This window comes from Buteo buteo, chromosome 17 (genome assembly GCF_964188355.1).
Source record: "Buteo buteo chromosome 17, bButBut1.hap1.1, whole genome shotgun sequence".
NCBI classification, from domain to species: Eukaryota; Metazoa; Chordata; class Aves; order Accipitriformes; family Accipitridae; genus Buteo; species Buteo buteo.
In genome coordinates, this window is record NC_134187.1 from 4780441 (window position 1) to 4788156 (window position 7716).

Below are 7716 nucleotides of genomic sequence, written 5' to 3' on the forward strand. Positions count from 1 at the left end.
TTTATATCTGAAGACCTCAAAGTGCTTCTCAGAATAATATAAGTAGCAATGGTCATCTTTTTACCACTTACCAGTGCCTAATTTAGCAACTGTATCAGATGCAGCCTCTTAGTTCATTAAGCGTATCACTAAGCATAAAAGGCAGCTCAGAACATCTCCTTTGAGTCCTCTGGGTCCCTGTCAAGTCCATTGAGAAACAAAGACACATAGATCATGTTCATCCAGCCTATCTAGATACTCACGTCAAGATGGCACAAGCCAGCCGCTGGAATAAGTTCTCTCTATCCACATAGAGGGAACCTCTGCAACTTAAACAGGTGTCTACCTTACAGACAAGTAAAATCTAGTGAGATTAACTTCAGTCCCTTAGTAAATGGCCAGACTCTCTATCCCCATTTATGTATATAAAACATGAGGGATAAAGCAGCTGTTCCAGCAGAGCTGAGAAAATGCTGCACTTTTTCCTTGCTCCTATGCCATGTCTCTACTCACTGAGCCACATTGTTTCTCTAAAAGTGTTCTACTCCTGGAAATTTACTATTTCTGGATAATGTTTCCCAAGTAGTTGTTTAATTAAAGCCCCCATGTAGCCAATTTTATTCCAGAATTCTGGAATAGCTATTCTGGTAAATTCTGAAGTGTCAAGAAGCCCTAAGGCATGTGAAGAGAAGTGTGTGCCTGTCTCAATGAGAAGCTATTAAAAGGAAGGTGAAAATAATAGGAAACTTGCGTATATTGGTAAATGGCAATAAGAGTGTTGCTGGTAGCATCATTTTAAATCATTCTGGCACACAAACAACTAGAGCTGCACAACCAGTTTGGAGGGGAAAAGAAAGATTGAATTAATTCAACTTTTTCTCAATTAATTCAATTTTTAGATTCACACATGGTCTTCAAGTTTACAATTTAGTCATTACTTGAATTCACATTCCAAATAATTTCTTTGAGGCATCTTGGTCTCAAGTCTATGAGCTGTTCATTGTATATGTTTGATATATGAAAATCAAGCTGGGCTAATTAGTTTTGATTAGATTCATAGTTTATGATGTGTTAGCTCTTTGCCTTGATTGGATTAATTTAGTTCTTAGAAACACGTGTTACATATGAGAAAAGTATTTGAAAATACCTCGGCCACAAATATCCTCTAACAGTCATTGGAAATTCCTTGTTTGTACAAACTTTCCTGCAGTAAACTTACAGGCTAAACTATACGTAAAAATAATTAATACACTGGGAGCAGGAACACAGCAAGAAATATGCATAGTATTTTATTTGAGCAAGTAGTCAGTGTTTTGTAGACTAGCCCAGCACCGCTCACTATTGGGTTCGTTAATTACATCCACTAATTTTGTAGTCCTTGTTCCTGGTACTGAGCACTTATTCATGCATGTTCAGCTACAGGAAAGTCAATGAGATCGCTTGTGACTTTGAGCGCACCAGCGGAAGGGCTGTCCCAGCTAGCGCCGCGATTTAGAAAACCCAGACTGCATTTCGATTACACCCCCCATGCTCACCTCTCACACCTCTCCCTCCAGAAACACGGCCTCTCGGCCGATCTCTTGGGGTCCGACTACGGCCACCGTGCTTTCCGAGAGTCCTCCCGTCACAGCCCAGCTCCGTCGCGTACACACTCAGCCACACTCACCTTCAGCTTCAATCATGCCCCCTTCCCTCCACTAACATGTACTCACTCAGACACTTTCACATTGGGTTATATACCCAACTCCTGGCACTCACATTCAGTTATGTTCAGAGTGCTACACCCACACTTAATTACAATCACACCCTCACACTCCCCATCCAGTTACACCACCAGTGCTGCCCACCTCCCCCCACACTCAATTATAATCACATGTGATTAAACCTGCAATTCTGCACCTACGGTATAATCCGTCACTGGCATTCGCATCCACTTATGCTCAACAGCCTTCACTGGGACGCACGTCTGCTCGTCACATTCATGCATGCATGGAAACACCAGATTTCTTCTTTCATCCTGACAGTAGAGTGTTTTTTTAGTTTTTCTTTCAGCGACACAAAGAGCACCCACGTCTTACCAAGGAACAGAAAGACGTGCTGTTCCTATGGAATGTTGCCTTCCCAGAAAATCACCTTGAATCCTTATTTTATACCTCCTGAAGAACGTACGCTCTGGTTGGTTTTATTTTAGTACCTAGCAGGTACTAAAATCAAGGTGTCATTTCACAAAATGCTGGGCACTTGAAACAAAAGACAGTTCCTACCCTAAAGAGATTAGGGCTGTATCTGTCTTTCAGCTGGAGAAAGTAGTGGAGTTTCTTACGAAGGAATACGAAGGTCACCTACTCAATCCCCTGTTGCATCTATGGAAATGTTATGAAAGCAAATTACTGATGTTCCCTAACATGTGGCCAACCACTCACCACTGCAGCAACTCGCTCTCCGAGCAGTCTGCAGTCGTCTGAGACGATCTGCATGTATAGTCTCTTCTGCATGACCGCGTGGCCATCTTTTGCAGCTCGGTGATGGTGTTGCGCAGGTGAAATCCTTCTTCTCGTGAAGTCAGCAAAAAGGTTGTTTCAGTGACCATGGACCTCGCCCTTAGACCCATCAGGTCTTCTTGATGATAAGACCCACCTCAGAGGTGTGTGAAGCCCACAGAAATGTTAACAAGAAAACTGGGCTGCTGTGGGACTGTTTTCACTGGAAACATTCAATTCCAGGAACACTTACTATAGTCATGAATATTAATAAAAGATCAGAAAGAAAAGAGGATGGAAAAAAGATTGTGTATAGACACTTTAAAGGCATAAACAGAGCAAGCGTCATCTGTACCAACCCATGTGCACCCACATGCACAGACATCTTCTTATTTTTCCAGTATTTAAAACCCACAGTCAGTCTGAACCAGACTTAAGAGGAAGCTTTGATAATCTGAAGTAATTTCTAAAGCAGGTTTTGATTTAGAAAGATAAGGCAAAGCTCTGACTAAGAAGCCAAATTTCCAGTCGCATATTCCTGACAGAGGCTTGGACTTGGGTTTTTTTAATCAAGACATAAACATCCCAATGAAATTCACACCAGTTCTTCTAGAAGTAATGGCAGGTGGGGGGGGGGGAAGAGAAAGAAAAAAAAATAAAATAAAAATAACAAAAAGCAAAACCACCCAAACCTAAAAAAAACCCTGCAGGATGAGACAAAGTCTATGGATAAGTGCCTGCTGCCACAATAGGATACACATGGCCCGTTCAAAGATGCCTTTGCAGGGAGCCAGGCCACAAATAAAACAAGACATGTGCTGTGGGGTTGAATTGGCCACTTTTTTATTAAATAAACAATTGATCCAACTCAAGTAACTTTAAATCATTTAGGAGGTCTTTGTTGATCCTGACCAGAACTAATAGGTGCAGATAACCTGCACTTGGACTTATAATTATCATTCCCTGCACGATTACCACCCATCAGAAATCCCACTTCTGTGTATCTCGGGTAGGCAGAAGAGAAGATGGGAGAGAAGATAGGAAGGGACACAAACAGGAGAAACAATCTCTTTTCATCATCCAAGCATCTTAAGCTGTGTCTGAGTCTGAACAGATACAAATGACGAAGGGGGGGGACCAGTCTCAGTGTTATGGAGATGGCACCCCCACTCTGTGCCTACCACCGGGTGTTGTGCCCAGTGTTGCATGCAGGGAGGACTAAAATACCGTGACTGCTCCTACCATAATTCTCGGCAAAGGCGACAGAAGGGGGTTAGAAAAGTAAGAAAGGCAAAATGCATCCTGCCATTTGCTCACGGAAAAATTAAAAGCCAGATCTTTGCCGCAGCTTGATGACATTAAAGATGTTATTTCTGATGGAAATTATAATGAACATAAGGAAATCGGAAGGTATTTCACCACAGCAGTTGTCATAATCAACAAAGATCAAAAGGGCAACACAGAAAGAATATTTTGACCAAAAGTCTTGCAAAACTCTCCCATTTGAAGAAGATGAGATTAGGGCTAGGCTGCTGTGAATACTCCAGGTTCACTCGTGTGATTATTGTGGCTGCAGATAAGTTATCTTGCTCTGCTGTTCTTGGATGACTTTTATAAGTCAGAGACCTTTTGGTCAACATTTTTGAAAGCTGCCATTGACTGCTTGCTTGTCATTCTTTTTCAGGGCCCCATATTTTAACCATCTTGAAGAGAAAAACCTTTTTTTAAAAGACATGCTAAATGTCACCACTCCATAGGACAGTCTTAAGTATCCTACAAAAGTAGAAACATTTTGGAAAATGCAAATTGGTCCTGATGTAACTGAGATAACACCTGTGAGTTTCTGCTGTACGTAAGGGAAGGGTTAGGGCCAAAAACCAAAGACCTGAGTTCAGAAGAGTGAAAAGCATGATGACAATAAGGATTACTATTAGATCATTTGCTACTAACATGTACAAAATTTTAAATGGTATCACTGCCTAGGAGGTGTATTCTTTTTTTCAGCTGGTAATCGGTCAGTGCTTAGAGATGAAGGTGGTGTCAAAACATGAAAAATGCCTTCAGAGTAGTAGTTTTCTGGAGACTTGATCCTGATGGACTAGCCCCAGCCCTGAGGGTCCTTCAGGGTCACAGCAGAGTTCCCGCGGCACCATTGGCATCCCAGTGCTCAGTTAACCTTCTCTTGTGAGTGTTTTTGGGGATTTCCACTCAAAATGATCCAGATCTGATGTTCATAGTGGGCTTATTTCCTATGGAGTAAAGGAAAGGAGAAAAAGCAAGCAGCACAATCTCTGTCATTATTAAAACTAAAATGATAATCAGTATAGAGCAGAGGGAAACTTTGCAATAAAAAGATCCCAGTTAAGATTTTGGGTTTACACCTCTCAAATGGCTTGTGGGAAAATAGTAATAATGACAACAATAAACACAGGAGCAACAAAAATGTGGGATCCCAATGCCTGTGCCCACAGTGAGAATAAAAAATGCAAAGCCTGGGCCACCTCGCCTTTAATTTCCTAACTGCTGTTTTGTAAGGCTGTGTCATGCTTCTCAGTTCAAACACGCTTTGGCTCTTTATTATTCATGGGCCTTTTTCTCAGTCAGTGGTGTTGAATAATAAAACAGCCCAGGATCAAATGGGCCAATTCTCCACGCCTGACACCAACTGCTACTGTTCGCTGGGCTCTGCCAAGCGTTGCCTCTGATAATGAGTGGGATTTGGTTAAACAGTAAATTAATGAATAATGAAATATCCAGGTTGATCAGTTAGAGAGCACGCTTGCTTTGCCCCCGGCCAAACGCTCGGGGCAGAAATTACTCTCAAACGGCACTTGCCTGTGTGCTGGGCTGGATAACTATTTTACAGCCTATTGCTTGACAGGATGTTGGGAAAAGGGGGCGAGGAGAAGGGGGGGAGGTTGAGGAAGCAAAAGCGAAGAGGGAAATCTCCTTATCACCCCGCACCGAGGGGAGAGGGGGCTGCTTTGGGGCCGAGCAGGCCCCACTAGGAGAGGGAGAAGGTTGAAGAGCTGAAGGAGCTCGGGAGGAGCTTGGGGGAAGGATGAACTCCCTCCCAGCTCTTCTTCTTTCCCCTCCCAACTTTAGCAGGGGATTACCTTGAGCCTGGCTATCACTGGGGATAACCCAACTCCCCCCCCCATCAATTCTCGCCTTGCATTAGCCTTGTCCGAGCGTGTTTCTGAGTTGGGGGGCATCCCTCCTGGCAGGGCTTGTAGCCCAGGCTGCAGAAAAAGTCTCCCCGAGTCGTGTGTCAGGTGGTTTTGGCAAATAAAAGAGCCTGGGAAAGGCTGCCTGCACGGGATGGGGCAACCGCAGAGAGACAGAGAGATGGAGAAAGCAATGCAGCAAGGAGAAAACAACCCTGTAGCCTTCATTTTCTGCACCGGGAGAGATAAGTAGCTGTAAAATATTTCCCGCAGGTCAGTAACACAAGTACATAGATGTGCACGAACACACACGCACCATTTCTACAGCTAGAGGATGGGGAAAAGCTCTCCTGGACTTTTCACACCCATCCTCCAGAATTGCACAACCCCCCCAGCCCAGGGTGTGGTTTTGGGGTGGGGGTACCGCTCCACATTGGTGAGAAAACCGCTATAATTAGCACTTTTTCTCCAGAAGGGAAACTCTCTGTAAACACCTCGCCCCCTTTGTTTTGGGGATTTTTTTTTGTGTGTGTGTGATTTTTCTTTCCAAACTTTCCAAACAAGCCCCAACTTCCCAAGCCAGAGCAAGGATGGGGATGAGGGGAAAAAGGGCGGAAAAAAAAAAGGGACGGGGTAGGGGAGGAAAAAAACCCCGCTGTTTCCAAAATGCGAGTTTACAGGTCGGGGTTGAGTTACTTTCGCTCATGTCGCTCCTAAGTTAAAGTTTAAAGAAACCTTTGAAGCGTAAGGAAGAAGGAGGTCCCTGCTCCGCCTCGGCCATCGCCCCCGTCCTCCCCCCGCAGCTGCCGGGCGCAGGGAAAGAGGGAAAATCCTCCAGGCTCCGGCTGCAATGGCAAAGTCCCAGGAAAGCAAGACCGGAGGGGTTTTAACTATAGTCTCCTTCACTTTCTCGGTCTTCTTCACTCCTCTGCCTGGCCGGTGTTGTCTGAGCGTAGGGGTGAGGGGTGGGTGAACTGGGGGGTCTCTGGGGCAGGTTTAAAGCCCCTGATTCCTTTACTCGTCAGACAAAACCATCTCCCACATTCACCCCCAAAATGTTCACGGTAACATCCAGAACTTTTCGTTTTAAAATCTTCCACCTCGTTCCTTCCTGCTCGCGTTATTCCGATTTTGACTAGATTTTAAAATCCAGCCGAATTCCGTGAAAACCTTTTACCCAAAACCGCTTTCTATCCCCATTTGCAGTTCTTCCACCACCGCCCCTTTCCCATTGTTACCAGTTAGTGTACTGTGATTTTCTCTACAGGGTTGGAAACAGGCTCCCTTATTCCCAACCCAAACAGGACCCCCTCTCTGCCCTGAAATAAAGCAGAGTATAGGGGAGACCGGGGCTTATTCTCGTCCCCGCCGGTGCTCACAATTTTTGGGAAGAGCTGCAGGCAGCTTTCCGCCAAGTCCCTGGGATTTTGGCAGGAGCGAAGACTGTCAGGTGATGCTCTGCTCACCAAGAGCGAGATAAACTATCGTTAGCCTTGGTTTCAGAAAGCAAAATATCCCCCCGATACCCTGGTGGATTTTTTTACAAGGAAAAGAAATGTCCACACGCATTTCATTCACCTGGGCGTTTGAAGCGAGTAAAAACTACGGATCTAATTGCAATTGTACCCAATGCTCTTTGGAAAGCTCAGCGCTTTGTAAAGCGTTTCTGCTTTAAAGGAAATCTTCCTCTCGACCTGGGGAGAGCATCGTCCTCGCATGTTGTCAGAAGATGACGGCTATTCCGAGCACGCCACTGTTTATTTAATAGCACTAATAATCACCGGCACAGCACCTCCCCACGCTGGGGAACCGGGGAGGTCACACTGCACTGGGTAGAACTCCGGATAGTGCTTGCCTTCTCTTTAAAAACACCTTGCCAAGTGTTAAACCCTTTTTCGGTTTTGGGGGGTTTTTTAGGGTCTTTTTTTTTTTTTTGGTTGTGGGGATTTTTTCATCTGCCCCAGGTCCGGGGCAAGGGAGGGTTAAAAGGCTTATGGTCTCTGAATATTCGGGTGAGAAATGCACAGGCAAACATACGCACTCTTATTTCAGTGTTGTTTGGAGGAAACTCCAAAGTAATTGCGGTGATT